The 21,734-nt window shown below is 42.0% G+C and overlaps 1 long non-coding RNA gene across 1 annotated transcript; it reads right to left on the reverse strand.

The window, feature by feature from the left end:
- Positions 1–519: 519 nt before the first annotated feature.
- On the reverse strand, positions 520–17,674 carry LOC110211206 (uncharacterized). The gene is made up of 3 exons (XR_002325304.2): positions 17,391–17,674; positions 15,245–15,358; positions 520–938 (listed from the first exon to the last, which is right to left on the reverse strand). It is a non-coding gene; the product is annotated as an uncharacterized LOC110211206 (long non-coding RNA).
- Between the last annotated feature and the right edge of the window lie 4,060 nt (positions 17,675–21,734).

A 21,734-nucleotide genomic window follows, 5' to 3' on the forward strand; every position in this document is an offset into this window, starting at 1 on the left:
GCCCCGAATCCAATTTCAGGCAGCCAGACATCATGTGTCCCGTGTGTATTCTACCTCCTCTTAGGAATTTATTGGGCATCTCAAAGGCATAGCTGGGCAGCTGTGTCTGATGGAAAAAAGAAGCAGTACCAGTGTGAATGGCAGGGGACCTTAGTACCATGCCTCTGACTCATTCTTCCAATTGGCAGCTACTTTATCGCCTCCACTGTACCCCGGTCTCCCCACTTCCCTGCCTGACCGATGTCTGGCCCCTCCTCGGCCCTCAGGGACATTGTGAAGAGAGATGAGGTCATGTCTGTGAGGCAGCCCTGGGCTCTTCTCAGGTGTAGGGTGCCACACAAAAACAGGCTTTAAGGTCATTTCAAGACATTTACAGTGAGTCAGAAGCAAAGCCAACAACAGCACCTGAACCGGTCGTCTCCTGGCTCAGGGCTTTCAGCCCCATTTGCCGCCTCTGAAGGCAGAGGTTTATATGTGTACACAGGCTCGTGTGTATCAGGTATGTAGCATTTCTCAGGCTCAAATGAAGCATTTCCTTTATTAACTTTTGAATACCATCATGAACACAATATATGAGCATGGTAGGGTAAGTTAAGCCAGGAAATCAACTGAAGGAACTTGCTGGGAGTTCTGAGGATGGCCAGGAGCTAGTTGGAGGAGTGAAGGGGGCTGGGGAGAGCAGGAAAGAGATGAAAGTCCTGAAGTCCTCTATGCTGTGACGTCAGTCTGCTCCTTGGTTGGTGAAATAGAGTTGCTAAGTCAGGGATGCATCTCTGCCCTTGCTTACTATCAAGCAGTCAGTCAACAAGCATTTAGGTTTCTTCATAATCTGGCCCTTCCTAGCTTTCCAGTCTTCTTAGCCACATATAGCCACACTCACTGCTGTTCATCCACAAGATTCCATCACCCATCTCCCTGGAATGGACTCCTTCCTCACTCTGCAGACAAAGAATAATATAAAAGTTAGCTGTTGTCTGAGTTCAAATCCAGCCTCAGACACATGACACTTAGGTGACCCTGGGCAAGTCACCTAAACCCACTGCCTAGCCAAAAAAAAAAAGTTAGCTGTTGTTATTTTTATTTCTCTGAGCTGAAACTTCTTGGAATTCCTGGTTTTCTTCAAGACTCTGGCCAAGTTTTACTTTCTACATCAAGTCTTTTTAATCCCCAGCTGCCGGTGCCCTTCCCCTCAAACTACCTTGATTCAATTTGGTGTATAGTCTGTGTGTATTTATATATTCCTGCTGTTCCTCCCCCTCCCCTTTAGAATGTAAGCACCTTGAGGGCAGGAATTATTTCACTTCTGTATTTATATCACCAACAACTCACACAGTGCCTGGCACATTGTTGTTTAGTTGTGTCTGACTCTTTGTGACCCTGTGGACGATGGCACACCAATGCTGTCCATGGGATTTTTCTTGGCAAAGCTACTAGAGAGGTTTGCTATTTCCTTCCCCAGTGGACTGAGGCAAAGAGAGGTTGTATGACTTGGCCATCAGTTACACAGCTAGTAAGTGTCTGAGATCAGATTTGAACTCAGGTCTTCTTGACTCCAGGCCTGGTGTTCTATCCATTAAGCCACCTGGCTGCCTGGCACATAGGAAGCCCTTCAATCAATCAATCAGCCAATGAGTAGTTATTATTACGTGATTATGATGTACCAAATATTGTATGAAATGCTGGAAATACAAATACAGAAAGTGAGATAGCCTCTGCCCTCAAAGGACTCGCCTTCTACTGGAGCATACGATATTCTATACAGTACAGATGACTAGGACATTCACTAGCTGTGTGACCCTGAACAAGTCACTTCACCCTGTTTGCCTCAGTTTCCTCCTCTGTAAAATGAGCTGGAGAAGGGAATGGCAAACCACTTCAGGATCTCTGCCAAGAAAACCCCAAAATGTAGTCATGAAGAGTCAGACACCTCTGAAAACGACTGAACAAAATGATACAGAGGTAAGGGTACTGGTCTTGGAATTAACAGATGAGGGTTCAAGTCTTGGCTTTGATATTTACCCCCTATAACCCTGAGCTAGTTAATTAATTTCTGTGAGATTCAGTTTCCTCATTTGTAAAATTTGGCCAGTAATACTTATATGTACCACCTATCTCAAGGAAAGTGCTTTGTAAACCTTAAAGTATTATATAAATGTTTATTAGCCAATGTGTGTGTGTGTGGGGGGGGGAACAACCCATCATGTTATACTAGCATAATGACAATACTGCTGGTCTAGACATTCCTTAAACTGAGTTAAACAGATATAGCTTTTTTGTCCACTATGAGATTACGATCAGGGTAGACCACAAACAAAAAAGCAATGAAGAGATATACATATAAAGTTCACATCACCCTTCTATTTGGTTGCCTTTACCCTAGACATGCCTAGGCATTTTTTTTCCATCCCTTACCACCTCTCCTACCATTATTATCCCCATTTTACAGGGTCACCCGGCTAGAAAGGATCTGCAATCCCATCTGAACTTGGGTCGTCCTGATTCCGGGTTCAGTGCTCTGTGCACTGCGGCACCACCTAGCTGCACAAAGACTTATGGATGAGTCATAAGACTACTATCCGCAACTCCAGTTATTTCAGTAAGTAGTAATTGATGGAACTATGCCCAAAGGGCAATCAAACTATGCATCCAGCAATAAACTACTAGAGATTTTTTAAAAGGAGGGGAAAAGAGCTATTTGTACAAAAATATTTATAGCAGCTCTTTTCGTGGTGACAAAGAATTGGAAATTGAGGGGATGCCCATCAATTGGGGAATGGCTGAACAAGTTGTGGCATATGAATGTAATTGAATACTACTGTGCTATAAGAAATGATGAGCAGGCTGATTTCAGAAAAACCTGGGAAGATTTACATGGACTGATGCAAAGTGAAGTGAGCAGAACCAGGAGAATGTTATATACAGTAACAGCAACATTGTATGATGATTAGCTATGAATGACTTCACTATTCTCAGCAATATGAAGATCCAAGACAATTCCAAAAGACTCATGATGAAAAATGCTCTTCACATCCAGAGAAAGAACTAATGGAGTCTGAATACAGATTGAAGCATGCTGTTTTCGCTTTCTTTATCTTTTTCATGGTTCTTTTCTTTTGGTCTGTTTCTTCTTTCACAACATGACTAAAATGGAAATATATTTTACATGATTGCACATATATAACCTATATCAAATTGCTTACAGTTTTAAAGAGGGGAGAGATGAAAGGAGGGAGAAAATTTGGAACTCAAAATTTTTTAAATGAATGTTAAAAGTTTTCTTTACATGTAATTGTAAAAAACAAAATACTATTTTTTAACAAGTATTAATGGAATATTTATTATATTCCAGTACTAGGGTAGGTACTAGGTAGAATAATAAGGAAGTATGAAACATAGTCTCTGTCTTTTAAGAAGTTTATAATCTAGGGGCAGGTAGGTGATACAGTGGATAGAGCACCAGCCCTGGAGTTAGGAAGACCTGAGTTCAAACCCAGCCTCAGATACTTAGTAGCTGCGTGACCTTGGGCAAATTACTTAACTCCTGCTGCCTCCAAAAACAAAACAAAACAGAAACCACCCCCCAAAACCAGTGAAGCTCATAATCTAGCTGGGAAGGCAGTGCAAATACTCAGGAGACAATTAAATAGGGCAGTATATGATTAAATGCAAAAATTCAGTGCGGCAAATAGCAATACAATTTAGAATAGCAAGATAGGAAACAAACAGTTAAAGTGGGACCAAAGCAAACTACTGTATAGGAACATGATACTTCATATCTATTAAAAATAGCAAGTCCATGGACCAATGAATACATGACTATCTGATTCCATATTCCATAACATCTGAGCCTGGGGGGCACATTGTTCATTGGGAGGTGTTCCCAGTACTTCGTTTTCCCAGGGGACTGTGTAACTGGATGCAGGGTGACTGTGTTAGGAGCCTAGCACTCTCACTGTGGAGAGAGAAACTGCCGAGAAGCAGAGTCTCATGAAAGCAGCTTTCATGGCAACGCAGTACAGGACGCTGGGAGCTGATTGCTTGCTATTAAAAATAAACTAAGGAGCTGAGAGACAGACAATATCCTGATATAACTGAGATAACTAATAGCCAGAGGGTCAAGAACCACAGGAAACATATTACTTGGCTGCATGATACACTCAAGAAAGTGAGCCTTTCTGGAAAATGGGTCCCCAGAGTTTCTCCTGTTATTCCTCGGTGAAGAGATTTGAATCTGCTGACTGCAAGTGGAGAGTGTTGACTCTATTTATTTGCTAATTGTTTTAATCCCAATCAGGTGTTTCACTTTTAAATGTATCTTCTTCCTACAGTCTGCTAGCTTGATGCAAATGGAGTTCTGATTACTTTGAGATTCCCTACTGAATTCCACAGATATTTTTCAAGAACATACAATATGTAAGGCTCCATGCTAGGTGCTAGTGATACATAGAAGCCCTTCCTCCCCCCTCCCCCATCCTCAAGAAACTTATTTTCTACTGAGGGAATACAATAAGGAATAATATGATAAGGAAATACGAGAGGCAAGAAAACATCAACATCTGTGGGAAAGACAAGGCCAGGAAAAGCTTATAGGAGAAGACACCTGCATTGAGCTTTGAGACCTGAGAGCGAAACGCAATCCAGGCATGCTAAGGGAACAACGCCCAGGCCAATTTGTCAGGAATGAAGTATTTGTGAAGGTGAGTAATAAGAAACTATTCTAGAAACATAGGTGGGATTGAGGCTGGGGACTTTGGATTTTATGCTAGAGGCAATTGATGAGATTTATACTGGAGAGGGCCATGGTCAGACTGAAGAATTTTCATTTGGTAGCTGAGTAGAGAGTGGATTTGAGAGAGGGAGGGAGTGAAAGGAGAATAATAACAGACATTTATGGAAAGTATTACTGCTCTCTTAGGTGGACATTTTAATTGCTGAAAGGCTCAGGAAAAGGACATTTTTTTGTGAACTGGAGAAAAACAGTTTGAAGAAATACAAATTATGCTGAAGGAATCTGAGAGAAAATAATCCCTCAGATAAAAATACTGAGAGGACCAGAGGGAAAGCAGTACAAAGACAAAAGTACTGACTGATTATACTAGCTGTTTCCCAATAGCTAATCTGCATGTGAGTGTTTTCAGGATTTTAGAATTCGTTACTGGAAAATTGAATGAAAAAGTTGTTTTGAGATTGTGGTATAATAATTGTTTGCATCACATTTGACAGAAATGTGGATTTGGGGTTTTCTCAACATAAGCGAGAGATGGGTCACTGCACATGTGGAGATCCTTGCCTACGTGAGTTGCACTATACGGCCACAGGGGTCTCTTCCTATTATCTAGTTCTGTGATTTTGCCTATTATCAACAAACTCTGTAGTTAGCTCCCCCTAATATGTGTCTTTGTCTCTGTTCTTGGAAATCTGTGGAAACCTACCTGGACCTGGCTTGCACAATGCCCCAAATCAGAAACCGCTATCTTACTGTATAGACCTCCATCTCCTTATTTTTGTTGAGAGAGCCAACAGCCTTCCCATTACCACAGATTTGCACATTTGGAATCCTCATTGGATCTTCTCTCTCCCTCAAAAGTGTTGTTGATATGCTTCCTGATCTCACAATCACATCCCCTTCTCTCCGAGAGCTTTCTTCTCTTATCTGGGCTATTATACTGTCCCCCTAATCGAGGCAGCTAGAGTGCTGGACCCCAAATCTGAAAGACCTGAGTTACGGCCTTAATTTCCTAATCTACAAAATGGGGGTGATAGTATGTGTGGTACTTAACCTCAGAGGACTGTTTCAAGGCTCAAACAAGATACCTGTAAAGTACTTTTTAAATTTTAAAAGACAATATAAACACAGCAGACACATTTAATAAGGCTGGGGGGAATATCTATGTCTTCCCTTCTTCCTGTTGTAAACACCTGAATTGAACCAACCACCTAGACTTTTTTTTAGCCCGTGAAACCTGCCTGGCTTAGGTGAGGCTCTGGGAGGCTTCTGGAGATAATTCCCTACTTTCATTTCTCTGATACAAGCCTGCTGGGAAACCGACTGATACTACAAGAGGACTCCTCCATACCCCCCTCATTTGTGAGAATATAATTCATATAGCTCAATTCAATTAAACGTTCATTAAACACCTACTACATTCTAGATATTGTACTAAGCACCAAGTAGGGGCACAGAGCTTTTTTTAAATGATATTAGGATTTGAACACAGAGAAAGATTCTACAAGGCAGAGCTGAGGAGGGAATGGAATCTAGGTATGGGAGACGACTACAGGAATCCTGACTTTCTTTCCTGAACTGCAATGCTTCTAGTGCCTTCTCTCCCCAAACTACTTAGCATTGTCTTGTTTCTATGCTCCATATAGTTTGAGAGCCAGAATTGTTTCATTCTTTCTATTTGTATCCTCAGAGTCTAGCATACTTTCTAGCACAAAAGATTTAACAAATGCTTGTGGATTCGTTGATTATGCAGCACCCCTCTAGGGCTAGAGACTAGGTTTCTAGTTGTAGTTCAGTCATTTCAGTTGTTTTTGACCCCATTTGTGATTTTTCTTGGCAAAGATATTTTGTGACATGGATTGTTTTGCTAAAGATATTGAGTGATTTGATATTTCCTTCTCCAGTTCATTTTACAGATGAGGAAACTGAGGTGAACAGGGTTAAGTGACTCGCCCAGAGTCACACAGCTAGTAAGTATCTGAAGCCAGATTTGAACTGATGAGTTTTCCTGACCCCAGGCTCAGCACTCCATGCACTATGGCGCCACCTAGCTGGTCCATAGTTTTCTAGTCCTGTCACTCAAGCCCCAACTGGTGTGCTTCCGATTAACAGTTATTCAGCCAGACTTAATTCTCTTTTAGCAAAGATATTTCCTAAGAGAATATAGTGAGAACAATCAGCACAAAACATTCCTCCCCAAAAGACTAGGGCACAGTTTCTCACAAAAATACACGTCTAGTAGCCTCAAATTTGCAGTACAGTAGTAGTAAGGCATATATGTAGAATACATTTGTGGCAAAGGAGAAACATAATTCCTGGCTAGCAATCCTGGCTTGAGTTATTATCTGGTCTATTTCTTTGGTCCAAGAGGGCATGCTCCTTGAAGCTGCCTCCCTCCTCGGATAAATGTTGTTCCACCTCTGTTTGTCCTTATTGTACCACTCTGCTCTTGGCTGGATAGTTTTCTTTTACTCATCACTTTCACTAGCTGGAAGCAACTCTGTTGGTCTGAAGACATGGGAGTTAGGGAGGGGGAAGAAAGAAAGGACAAAGACAAAGAAAGAAATTGAGAGAGGCTCTGTGTGGGGTGTGTGTGTGTGTGTGAGAGAGAGAGAGAGAGAGAGAGAGAGAAAGAGAGAGAGAGAGAGAGAGAGAGAGAGAGAGAGAGAGAGAGAGAGAAAGAAAGAAAGAAACAGAAATAGAGACAGAGACAGACTCTTCCCCTCTCCCCAGGAGTGATTTCTTCTCAGGAGCCTCTCTCTAGTTGTAGAATTCTCAGCCCCCAAACTTAGCCTATGCTTCTTTTTTTTGCTTTCAGTATAAAATTAGCCAAAAATGTTTCTCTGAAAAGATGTTTTGGGATCAAATATGTGACATACTTAAACGTGTAGAGTATCTTTTAAAATCTCATGTTAAATGGAAACATTTTATGTGACTACACATGTACAAACTACATCAGATTGCTTATCTCAGGGAGGGGCAAAGGAGGGGAGGGAGGAAGTTGTAGAATTGGGGACTCAAAACTAAAAAAAAATGCCAAAAAATTGTCTTAACATGCAATTGGGAAAAAATAAAATTTTACATATATAAAGAATCTCACTAAAAATAGTCTTTGGGTAAAATACTAATAATCACTATAAATACAGTTTTGTTTACCTCAGTAACTGAAGGATATAATGGAAAAACAAGGAAAATGAAAGAATAAAAAAAGAAAGCATCTAGCCTGGCACCTTGCACATAGTAAAAACTTAGGAAATATTTGTTGAATGGATGAATATTGTGTTAAACTCATTCTACTTCTGGTAAATCTTAGGTGCCCACCTCTCCATCATTTGATGCAAGTTAATAGATAAAGTTTTAGAAAAGACCTTGGACTCCTCATTTTATAACTGAGTAAACAGGCTTAGAGAGGAGAGACTTGTCCAGTTATCAACCATGAGTAATATAAACAGGACTTCAACCTAGCTCTTCAGATTAAATGAATGAAAGAAGGAACGAATTTTTTGTTCTTCCTTAGTCTTACTGTCCAACTCTTCATGACACCCCCCCCTTCCCCCCGGGGCCTTCCTGGCAAAGACATAGGAGTGGTTGGCCATGTCCCTCTCCAGCTTACCCTACAGATGAGGAACCGAGGCAAACGGCCAAGTGACTTAGCCAGAGCCAGTAAGTGTCTGAGGCCAGACTTGAACCCAGGAAGATGAGTCCTCCTGACTCCAGGTAACCCCCAAACTTAGTACACCACTCTGGAATTGGTTACAGGTTTGATAGGCTGCTGTTTTCTATAAGGGCCCAGAGGTATGTCTGATTCTCTTAGCAAATCACAAGATGTTTCCAGGATGGTGTCGTCTGCCTTCATCCAATGGCTAAAACCCTACAGTCTTCTCAAACTGATGAATGCCAGGTTGTAGGAAAATTCCTTAATTTCTAGTTTAAAATGTTGATTGATTTAATTGAGGCATCTGGGCCTTTTATGATTAAATTAATTGAAGTAGGGGTTCTACCCTGCTCTGGAAATTATATGCATATGTGTAATTCCCCCCATTAGAATATAAAGTCCTTCGGGACAAGGACTGCTTCACTCGTGTGACAATGGTCTGTGTCCCTAGCACTCAGTATAATGCCTGGCATACAGGGGCTTATGCTCAATTAACTAATACCTCAGTGGATCATGATATCATTCATGTAAGTACTCATTCCATTAGTGCAAATTACACTGTTTTTATCACTTGGGATCCTGGGTAGAAGCTCATCTGTTCTCTCCTGAAAGACTCAGTGGCTTTGGGCTGCCTTCTCATCCTATGGGATTCTCTTCCATGTTTAACCAAAGACCATCCATAAAGCATCTGTCCCACATGCAAAAGAGTGAGGGTTTTTTTTTAATGTTATGAATACCAAGGCATTACTTGGTCTGTCCATTTGCTTTACCTTACTCTTGATACTTGGCTTGCCCACCTCCTTTTCCAGTCAGGAATTTCCTAGATCTTTGATTCCGTTTCTACCCATACCACCTAGAAAAAGCCTCCGGCCTACTTGTACCCCTCCATGCATATTTCCATTGACTTCTGAGTTACCGAACTTTGATTCTTGGACTACTGTGGTATTTCAAGATTCACAATCCAATAGCATCCCTGAGAGAGCATTTGCATTCAGAGGATGGCTTTTTGTATCAGGCCTTGAGATTGTTAACAGCCTTGTGCAATTTCCCAAATGTAATTCAGACCACTGTCTTCCTCCCATCCAATTCTGGGCCCTGCTCATTGCCAATCATATCTCAATGCAGAGTGCTGGCATTTGATTAATAATATGATGTTTATTCCAAAATCCTTCAAACCCATTGGCAGTAGGGTAGGAATAGAACTGCTAAGGCCAGAATTCAATATCCCCATCTTCCAAAAGGCAGAACAGTTTCTCTGCATTGCAAATATTTTTCTAAATTAATTAGACTGCAAAAATTTGAGTGTGCTTGTACATTGACCCTCCTTCTGTTTATCAATGTGTTCCTCTCCTTTTTGAAGTCATCACACACACACACACACACACACACACACACACACACACACACACACACACACACACACACCCCTACCTGCTCCTCACATTACCAGCCTAAAAGAACAAGCATTCCTGTTCAAAACACCACCATCAACACCAGTGCCCAAGAAAACTAAATGAAAAGGGAATAGGGACAAACCTCCCACATTTATTTTGGTACTTCTGTCAATTATTTTTTCTTTCATTAGATTAATTTTTATATCTTTGGGGCCTTGGCCATGTTTAGTAATTGGACATATCTTACTTTTCCAGATCAGAATTTAAAGATGGACTTTAAAAAGCAAAAATATATTTCCATTCCATAAGAAAAATTAATATTTTTAATTAAACAAATTAGCTTCTTATAACCTAGAATCTTTTTTCTAGTCACTCAATTAATTGGTTCCATGTTCTAAGAACAGAAATCACCACCTGTCCGGAACCCATCCTTCTAGCAACTTCCTTCTGGAGAACAGAGATGTGAAACCAGTAACAACCAGAAAGAGACCACTGAACAACCCCCGAAGACATCACAGAATCCGTATACTACAGAACATATATTTTACTTATGAAAGAATCTCTCAGAACTTACTTAGGTTTACTTTACACACAATTCTAAAATGTTTCTGTAGTAGTCAATGAACAATTAATCACTATATAAACACTACTATTATTTTTAATGTATACCTACATATTATTTTCCTTATGAAGAAATCTCATTTTAGGGGAATGTCTTATATTTGGGATAGGTGATATTTAAACCAATATAGTATGCCTTTCCATCCTACTTGTACCATCCTTCAAAAGCTCATTGACCCATAAAACAGACATTTCAATAAATGTTTGTTACTACTTCTGATTAAGATATTAAAAAATTAAAACATCTCTTTTTAATACTTTCTCAAGGTCAGAATACTTATCCAGTACTTAAGCCCCAGGGATGAAATGTTATCATCCTTCAACAACTCATGGGGACCCAAAGGGCAGCCTTTTGAAAACGACTCAGGGAACCATCCTAGCAAGTCTGAGTGAAAGAAAATTTTCACAGCAGATGTATGTCTATTACATCTTTGGATGTTAATGTTTGTTTGTTTGTTTTTGCTTTTTTTTTTTTTGGTGAGGCAATTGGGGTTAAGTGACTTGCCCAGGGTCACACAGCTAGTACGTATCATATGTCTGAGGTCAGATTTGAACTCAGGTCCTCCTGACTCCAAGGCCGGAGCTCCATTCACTGCAATACTTAGCTGCCCTGATGTTACTGTTTTTATTGACATGTTAAGAGAATGTGGAAGGTGGCTCTGCACTTTGAATTTCTCTATCTCTTCTCACCCTCATCATACTGTTTCTGCTGGTATTGAGGATCCATGAGGCTCTGGGAGACACAGAGTGGAGGAGCAGAGTTTTGTTATTTCATGTCTTGAGTTACCCTTGTTTATTTTAAAATATTATGGACTAATATTACAGAGAGACAGAGTGGTAATTTGAGGTTAGGAATCAGTCAATCAACAAACATTTATTAAGAATCAACCATGTGTCAGGCAAAAAAAACCCTGAATTCAAATCCCATCTCTTCCCTTAACTACCTCTGTGACAATGGGCAAATCATCTGATCTCCCTGGAGCCTTAGGAATCTTTCTAACATTTATGTATGAAGTTAAAGACGGGTGGTATATACGAGCAAAGTCAACATGACTCATTTCAGTCCCTCAGGTGGTGAGGAATGGTTCAAACTTCTTGCAGTCCATTGAGGTAATATTCCAGTTCTAAACAGGAATCTGGCCTGGCTTCCATCAGTGATGCCGACTCAGAGTTTTGGGAGCTCCTGACGTATTTGGATATAAGGAAATGGTGGTGAATCATTCTCTTCTTTCCCATGACTAAGAGTGAATACCACAGTCTCTTAAGGTGAAGGTGTCTCCTTTAAAATTTTTCTATCCAACTGTCTCACATTCTTCCTTTTTGAAGTTGTTGAAGTCCAAAAATCTCTGGCTCCAGCTCAGGAATTTAATCATCATATTGAACAAGCAATTTCTAAATTGTGCTTGTGGCTGAAATGGCCTTATAGGAATATTAATTGTTTGAAGTTTGTAGCCAGAAAAAATATAACATCCTAAATTTTATTGCTCATTCTAGATAATGGTGACACATTACTGAGAAACGCAGATGCTTCCTAACTCCATAAACTGGATGTTGTGTATAATAATGCAGCAAGTACAGAAACACATCATAAGATGCCGTCTCCATGTAAAATCATTGTTGCTTGTGTATTTGATAAATTGGTCGTCACTCATAGGCAGAAGAGAAATTGATCTGGCTGTTTTATTTACAGAGGATTGAGCGATATGTTATTTTCTTACTGGACTGGTGTTTTTCCTACCAAAAGGATTAGGTTTCTGCCCAGGTGAAACTCAAACACTGAGATTTGTTAATTCCATTAGCCTTAAGAGCTCAAACAAAATGCATGTGGCATATCTAGGTCTGATGCTGGCTAGTCCTATCATCCATTTCAGAGGGGAATCTTGGAAAATTTCACAGAGATTCTCCCAAGACAAATGCTGAATTTCTCATCTTATAAACAGCCAACAAAAAGGGAAATGATGACTTAGGAGGAACAATTATTGTGAAATAGCTAGCTGGGTCACAATGGACGGGCCTTGAAAATTTGACTCGTTCCTGATGTCTTAAAAATAGGAGAGAAATGCTGGGCCCATGAGTCTTTTTGTTCCCTTGGCCTTGGTTAAGTGGTCAGCTGCAGTGAGACAGATCTGACATTTTTCTGGCCTGTCCTTTTACTCCCAAATGGTCACCAAACCCCTTCCCATTGCATCTGGGAATATATCCTAGAAGTTGCCTTAAACAGCTATTCCATGGAAAACATGGTGTCACAGCAAGTGATGGATTGATTTGATTGACTATCACTCTTCTGAATCCAGCCAATATTACTCTTGGATAACTGTTGTTTTTGCTGTCCCGTAGTGCTTTGAGGCAAGATGGTTGGACTAGTATACGACCCCAACAGCAATGCATTAGTGTCCCTATTTTTCTACATCCCCTCCAGCATTTGTCATTTTCCTTTTCTGTCATGTTAGCCAATCTGGTAGGTATGAAGTGGTACCTCGGAGTTGTTTTAATTTGTATTTTTCTAATAAGTAGTGATTTAGAGCATTTTTATGTGACTATTGATTACTTTGATTCCTCCTTCTGAAAACTGTCTGTTCATAACCTTTGATCATTTATCAACTGGGGAATGGCTGTTATTTTTATCAATTTGGCTCAGTTCCCTGTATATTTGAGAAATGAGGCCTTTATCAGAGCAATGGAAATATGAGTATAATCTAGCTAAAATCATTAATTGGTTCTGTGAAAAAAAAAACATTGGTGAAAAAATGTTATAGGGGTTCTCATTTCCATAGGAATAGTTTTGCAAGCAAACTATTGGCTGAACGTTCTGGGTGGAGATGGAGCAGCTTCTCCAAGGTGAAATGGGGTTTAATACTAGTACATGACTGTCAATACTGTGAAATGGTATTAGCCAGAACAACTTTAGGTGAAGTAAGACAGTAATGCCCCCACAATCTGAGAACCGGGAGACCTATAAGAAAGCATAGTTTTTGTCACACCTTCCAACAACCAAGATCATCAGAAGGAAGATGCCACGCACAAACGCCATGTCTGTAAGTATGCCTGCCCGTGTCTGTCTGATGGTACATCCCATAAATGAATTGACCAATCAGCAAATATTTTAGCAAGTGATTATTTAATGTCAGACACTGTTCAAGGCACTGGGGGATATGAAGGCAAAAACAAAGGAGTTTATATTCTACTAGGGAAATCACATACACAGATATAAAGTGATTTTGACATGTGCAGGGGAGGGGAGAAAGAGTTAGCCCCTTGGATCCACCCTGCCAGCCGGTACACGTGGGGCTGGATTTGGGGGAACAATGAAATTCCTATTTCTATGACACTTAAAAGTTTTTAGGGTACTTTACTCCCTGAAGTTTTCCAAATTAGTGTTTCCAACACTTGAAGAAGGATGGCACTACCAATGCTGCACTGCCATTGAACTTTTTTATCAGCAGCCCAAACCAATAGGTAAAAGGGACTTCCTTGCTAGTTACATATTTCTCCTGTTAAACGCTTTTATAAAATGCAGTGGAATTTGCTTTGATCTCACTGAAAAAGTCAGGATTTCCTGATGTGAGGGGCTCACAGTCCTTGTTTTATGCTTTCCCCAGCCTGAGTAAACTTAGTGTTCCTGGTCATCTTTCAAAAGGTAGCTTTTGGTCATTTTTGCCTGGCTTAGTTCTTGGGTATCTGTCCCCCAGCTCCTTGGGAAGCCTTGTGAAATACATGGGATGTATTTTCATGGACATGGGCTCCAGCTGTCCACAAAGGTCAGTAGCAACTGTGGGGTAATGGAAAGAACTGGGTCTGACCTTAGGAAACCCGAGCGTGAGTCCAGTGTGGCCACTTAGCAGCTGTATTGTTTGGGATAAACCAACCTTTACTGCTCTGAGCTTCAATTTCCTTATCTGTAAAGTAAGGATAATGAGATCTGTGTAACTCCCCTTAAGCAGACCACTTGTAGAAAGAGAAACAGAACTTTGCTCCTCATAGGGAGGCAATAGACTCGTGGTGCAAAATGAGATATATGTTGTTTTGGACATGGCCAATGTGGAAATTAGTTTTGCTTGATGATTCATTAAAAATTTTTTTTTTTAATGGAGGAAGGTCAGAAGGAGAGAAAGTACATTCTTGTCAACTGAAAAAAAATTAATTATTTTAAAATTTTAATTTAATTTTAATGATTTTAATAAATTTTATTTTAATTTAATTTAAATTTAAATTTAAATTAATTTATTTAATTAAAATTAAATAAATAGAAGTGGTGTGGTACATTGGAAAGAGCATTGGCTTTGAAGTCGGGGCTTGAGTCCAAATCTCACCTTTGCCACTTACCATCTATGTTATCCTGGGTCTCAGTTTCCTTATCTGTAAAAGGAGGAGTTAGACCTCTCATAGCCTCTGAGGTCCCTTCCAGCTCTAAATCTGGGATCCTAAATTGTAAGCTAATATAAAATTCATTAGAAATTTTAGGATTTTAGAAATTCAACTATGGACTATGAGCTGGAAGGAACCCCAGGGACCATCTAGACCAAGCCTCCACTTTACAGCTGAGGAAAGAGGCCTGCGAAGACTGTGATATACCCAAGGTCATTCAAGTAGATAGATAAATGGATAGATAGATGGACAGATAGATGGATGGATGGATAGACAGACAGACAGATGGATTAGATAGATAAAAATTGTTATTAAATGTTTACTGTGTACCAGGCATTATGCTAAATATTAAAGAGATAAATGCAGTTCAAGACATGCCTGCCGTCAAAAGGCTTACATTTTAATGGGGGAAGTGAGGTAGTACAGATGGAAAAAGAAGTGAGGTGAAGACGCAGACCTAGGCAAGAAGAAGAGAAAACTCACCAATAAGGACTCAGGATGTTTCCAAAAGCAGAGTCCAATATTCTGGCAGGAAGGAAGCAGAGAGAATGGTGTGGCATGGAGACAGCCCAGGGAAGTGATAGAGAGTCTTGGTTCCTGGCAAAATAAGGTAAAAGTAACCAATTGGAGCCCAGCATTGGTTCCAGCAGTAGGTATCCAATGTAGAATTTGAACCCAACTCCTCTGGCCTCAAGAACTAGTGCTTTTGCCATCATCCACCACTTGCTAGGTCTCCCGAAGTCTAACTATGTCTCTGCTTTTACCAAGTTATACCATCTCCCTTAGAGAAACCCTGTCCAACTTTCCATCCATCTTTCACTTATTACAGGGATACTTTTTTTTTAAAATAGAAAACCAACTAAGCTTTGGGGAAACCTATGCTGAAAATTCCCATTGGTAGTTTCCAGGCCAGTGAGCTGGGGAAAAGGCCAGGGGGCTGGAGAAGGAGGGCGTCAGCAGCTAGCTGGGCAGCTAAGCGACACTGATGTAGGCCACCAGCAGATGGTGCCTCAGGCTAATTAAGGAGGTGACTGGATGCAAACCGAGCCTGTTTGCCCCAAGCAGTTCCACAAAGCATGAGAAGGGATAAAGTTGATCAGAAAACTATTTGGCCAGAGCCCATCTGTTCTGAACCTAGGACTCACAATGACCGCAGTTAAGACACGCACAATGGAAAGTGTCTGGCATTTCCTAAGACTATGAGACCAGAGGAAGGAAATGACAAGCCTGCGGGTCGTAGAGTGGGAAGGGAGAAGGAGTAAGCCTTGGTGTTTTACTTATTTATTATTGATTTTGACTAGGCACAGCTCAATCAAAGGGGGACCCCTGGGCCACCCCCTCCATCCTTCCCCCAGTCTTTATTGCAGATCTCATTCCTGGGAAGGGATGAGGGTCCAGCTGTCAGCTTCTCATCCTGAAAGCCCCCCAAACCACGTGGTTCTGGGAGGGGGAAGAAGGAGACTACAGGAGCTCTGGGCATGTTGGCAACTTTTCTGCTGACTTCATCCAGCTAATTGATTGCTTGGGTCACTGATTGAACAATGAAGAGTCATTTGCTAAGCAGGGAAGGAACAAGGGAGGAGCCAGCCTGGCCGCTTTCCCCAGTGTGTTCAGCTAGAGGCTGGGAGGAGGGAACACAGAGACAAATGGAATGTGACCTCATCACAGATGTTTGCTACATTTGGTCAGTATTGGCACCTCTTCCTTCCTGCAGCCCTGAGTACGAAAGACCCGGGACCAGTGGAGATGAGCTGAATAAAGGAAGGGTCTGAGCTCCCCATTTCAGGCGGTGCACCTGGAGGTCACAAACTTACTTGGGACACATGAGGTTGTTTTCCCCTTATGTAATGAGCTGGTTTAAAAAGAGGCGGCATTGAGTAATGGAAAAAGGGCCAGTTTGGAGGCCAGAAGACCTGAGTTCCAGTTTGGCTTCAGACACTTACTAGCTAGCTATATGACCCTGGGAAAGTCATTTAACCCCTGTTTGCCTCAATTTCCTTATCTGTAAAATGAGGATAATCATAGCACCTACCTCCCAAGGCGGTTGTGAGGATCAAATAAGATAATATTTCTAAAGCACTTAGCACAGTTCCTGGAACATGGGAAGTACTATATAAATATTAGCTATTATTAGAAGATCAGGGTTCAATCTTATTTCTGACCCTAGTTATGAGACCAAGGACAAGTCACTTAACTCCTATGTGCCCCAGGCGAGTCTAAAACATCACAGGCAACAAAATCTGGGCTCCAATCCTACCCGCCTTCTAGCGAGGTAGGAGCAAGGGCAAGTCATTTGCCCTCTGTGTTCAGTAGGTGTTGAGTCACAACTGAGTTCTCTATCTGCATCGGTGGAAAGAATTTCCACACCTATACCATCACAAGGCCAGAATAACATAAAACAAAAAGCAAACAAACAAGCAAGCAAGCAGAGTAAGTTAGGAGAAGACAGCTATGTATTCGATAGCATATTATTTACAAAGTCTCTTAAAAAACCAAAACCCTCACTTTATTAACCCATTTTCCAGCCTCCCTTCACATTGCGTTCTAATGTGGTGGGCCAGCTTGAGTGGGGATTAGGAGCCTTTCACCAGGGACTCCCCCACCCGGTTTTGCATCACACATACCTTACCTGCCAGGAATGGCACCATCTCCTTTGCCTGAAGAGCAGCTTCTCCTGGCTCAGAGAGGAGAAAGAAGACATTCCCCTTCTCTGTGCCTAAACAACTTTTGCTCCCATCCCTCCAGCCCAGATTCCAGGATTCCTCCATGGGTCAGCTGGAGGCTAAAGCGAGTCTCCAAGCCCTACCAGCAGGCCCCAGGCTCGATGCCAACCTCAGGCCTCAGCAGCGCCTGCAGTTCCTGAGGGCCTCCCCTGCGGGTGCTCTCAGACACTGGTGCACCCACCCATGTGAGCTCTGGTGATCTCTGCTGGCCAGAAAGGCAAAATGGCTGCTCTGCTCACCTGCCCACCCCTGCCAGGACCTCCTCCTGGCCAAACCTTTCTGGAGGGGCACCCTGATGTATATCTAATAATCACTTCTATGCCAGCTACCAACACGAGCCCCGGCCCACCGGAGGAATCTGAGCTGGTCTAATAAGCACCAGGCAGCGAGCCTAATCAGAAATTCAATATCCTCTACCTCTCTTCTCTGTGGAAGATCAAGATATCTCCTTGGTGCAGCAGGCCCATAAAGCTTGTAATATTTTAGAAGTTATAGCCACTCACCGAGACCTTGTAACAAGCAGCACAGATTCGGTTTTTAATTTGTTGGCATTTGTGTGTCTCTCTCCAGCATCACACTGACCTTCCTGCCTTGCTTTTTGACTTTGTCTCCTGCGGTATCCTGGGCCTTGCAGAGATGATTTTAGTCTGCATTTATTTTCCAGGCAAATCTCCCAGCTCTCAATACAGAGCCTGAATTTCCACCCTGGCTCCTCACCTCGCTATTTTGCCTTTAAGAGTTAGAAGTTTCCTACCAGTTTTGTCTTTTTATGCATCGACCTGGTCCTTTTTAAAAATATCTTTATCTTAACCCAGGTTCATAACCTTAGAGCTGGAAGGGACCATAGAGATCATCTTGTCTATCCCCCCCTGAGGTACCTGGAGGTCAGGGGACTTGCCCAGGATCACACAAGTAGTATTGGGGAAATGGGAGGATTTGAACCCAGGTTCTCTGAAATCCCAATCCAGTGCTAGACACTGAGCTGCTTTGGGTGTATCATGTCATTTAAGCTTCAGAACAGCCATAGATGTGACAGGCATGATTACTCCCACCTTACAGATGAGGATCTGAGGCCCAGAGACATGAAATGATTTGCCCAAGGTCACACAGGGAGTTAATGGCAGAATTCAAACCCAACTTCAAATTCTGTCCCCTTCCCATCATACTCATCAAGTCAGAGCTGAAAGAGACCTCAGAGGACATCTGACCCAAACCTTTCATTTTCCGTAGGAGGACAATGAGACCCTGAGAAGAAGAAGTAACTTGCAGGCCTCACGGGCAGTGAGTGGCAAGAGGGAGGATTTGAACCCAAGTCCTCCAGACTGTCTTCATTTGTAGACAGTCCCAGGTAAGAGAATGCTATTTCTCTTTGTCTTCTGTTCTGAAAACCAATCTACTCCCAGGCTCAGCTCTTCTTAATGAGCCTGAGTCACTGAGTTTTGTACCAAGGAGCATGCTTCCTCTTTGAGTAATAGCTTTCCCCATGCCTCACCTCACAGGGGAAGGGAAGGAGAAGAGAATAAGCATTGATATGATGCCTGCTATGTGCCAGGCACTGTGCTAAGTGCTCTTTACAATGATTATCTCATTAGATCCTCAATATGTTGGTGCTGCTATTATTACCATTTTATAGTTGAGGAAAGTGAGGCAGACAGAGGCTAAGTAACTTGCCCAGAGTTATATGGCTAGGAAGTGTGTGAGGCCGGATTTGAACTCAGGTTTTTCTGACCCCAGGCTCAGTACTCCTTCACCACTGTGCCCTGGGCCACCAGCCCAGAATCCTACTTTTCCCCAACCCCCTGCAGTCACAGATTGGACTCTCTTGGGAGACTGACCATCCCCTCTTCCTGTAAGACAGCACTTCTGGTAGTACTGACCTCTGATATGCTCTGCCTCCTCAATCCCAACTGAGTTTGCTCTTGTCTCAAGAATTCCTAACTATTGCCTTGATTTTCGAGGTCCTGTTCTAGGCAAAATGGTGATGGATGGGAAATTTGGCAACCCTGCCTTCATTTTCTGTCCTCCTTTCCTTTTTTCCACCCTCCTTCCCCTACCTCATGCCCTGCCCCCATAACAATGTAGCTTTATGTTGTTTTAAAAAAAAAAAGGACCAAAAGGACTAATTTACATGGCGGATTAAGGGGATATTTATGTTTTCAAGAAGGTGATAGGAATAGATCAGGAACGTTGGGATCTCAGGCACTAATCAAACAAAAATCCCCTATTCCCTCATAGTAAATCACTGAGAAACTCTGACACTAGGTGCCCACCGTAAATGGTGGCTGTAAGCCTAGAAATGCTGCCACCAGTGGTCAGCCAAATCTCTTTTCATGTACTTCTTCCCATTCTCCAGCTTCCTCCCACATGTGTCTGCCTTATGTCTTCCTCCCAAATGCCCACACCTTCCCCTCTGAGCTGCCTCATGGGCTTCCCAACGTCTTCAAATCTCTCTGCATCAATCATTTCCATCAATCACATCCACCATGGACAGAAACTGTAACCATGCTGGGGTATTTCTTGTTTTGGGGATTCTCCAACCCCAACTGGAAGTCCCCTCCCCACCCCAGTTACTTACCTGTCCGGTGTCCCATGAGTACACTGACCAGCAGGGTAGGTTGGCACTCTCACTAGATTGGTCACTAGTCAGGAAGATCTGGATTCGGATTCCATCTGACACTTACTAGATGTGTGACCCTAGACACCAAGGCACAACCTTTCTGTTCCTTCGTTCCTTCAGCTGTAAAACAAAGGGGTTAGATTCAATGTCTTCCAAGGCCTCTTCCAGCTTTTAAGCTATGATCCTAAGATCCTTGAATATACTATGGTCCTGGTCAGGAGTCACCACTCAGGAATGTAGTATAAATCTTAAAAGTCCTAAACTAAAATTCCCAAAAAAGCCTTTCCTTATCCTTTGCTGATGGAAAAATAAAAAGAATTGAAAAAGGTGATAATTCTGCTATACTCCGCCTTGATCAGCACATATCTGGAGTACTGCGTCATATTTGGGGGTACCTTTTTTTAGGAAGGCCTTTGACAAGCAAGACATGCCCAAAAGAGGGTTCCTATGGCTGTCTGAACAGACAGTCCCAGATATCATGCTGGAAGAAACCTGAAGGATGAGTCTAACCCCCCTCATTTTGTAGGTGAGAAAACTGAGGCATGGAGGCTCAGAGGCGTGCTTGGGGTCACACAGCTAGTGTCTAAGGGTAAGGTGTGAACCCAGGTCCTCCAAATGCCAAGTCCAAGGCCCTCCTCACAGCACCTTATTGCCTCTCCATGGCTCGGAGGCCATGCCATGAGAGAATCCACTGAATCCACTAAGGATATTTAGTCGGAGTAAGAGAAGTGTTGGGGGCACATGCTAGCTTCATTTCAGTCTTTGAAGAGCTCTCCTGCAAAAGAGGGCTTAGAACCAAGGACAACGGGTGAGTTTCAGGGAAATAAATATAGGCCTGATTGTAAGTCCCTGAAAGGTCCTGAGATTGATGTATTGGTTTCTCTCCTTCAGCCCTCAAGCTTTATACAAAGTAGGTAGTGGTAGTGGTAATGGCAGTAGTAGTAGTGATTGTGGTGGTAGTAGAGATGGTAGTAATAGTAATAATGGTAGTAGTGGTAGTTGTAGTGGTGGTGGAAGTAGTAGTAGTAATAGGGGTGGTGGTGGTGGTAGTAGTAGTAATGGTAGTGACATTAGTGGTGGCAGTAGTGGTAGTAGTAAGGAGCCTTAAGCCTTGAGTCTTTTCCTGTATAGGCAACAGTAACAAAGAATTGTGTAGCTGTTCTAAAATAGCTTGTGACTCAGTGAATAGAAATCTGGACCTAAAGAGTCAGGAAGACCTGAATTCAAATTTAGCCTCAGACATTTACCAGCTGTATGATCCTGGGCAAGTCACTTCACTTCTGTTTGCCTGTTTCCTCATCTATAAAATGAGAGTAAGAACAGAACTGACCTTGCAGGGTTGTTGTGAGGATAAATGACACTTGTAAATTTACATTTGCAAATGTACATTTGTAAAGCTCTATTCTATACAAAGCATCTTATCAATGATAGCTACTGTTATTATCTTAATTAACACCCAGTCCAGATCTGTCAAACTTGGGGCCCTCAGCTGTTCAGGAAGGGCCCTCAACACCCCCAAGTGCTGCCTAAATTAGATTAAAATGTGCTCGGGAAATGGTTAACAATATGAAGAAAAATATAGTACATCAGAGACAATGTTAATTTGTGGTTTTCTAAGCCAATGTGTGGCCTG

Source organism: Phascolarctos cinereus, unplaced genomic scaffold (assembly GCF_003287225.1).
Source record: "Phascolarctos cinereus isolate Bilbo 61053 unplaced genomic scaffold, phaCin_HiC Scaffold_1;HRSCAF=81, whole genome shotgun sequence".
NCBI lineage: Eukaryota > Metazoa > Chordata > Mammalia > Diprotodontia > Phascolarctidae > Phascolarctos > Phascolarctos cinereus.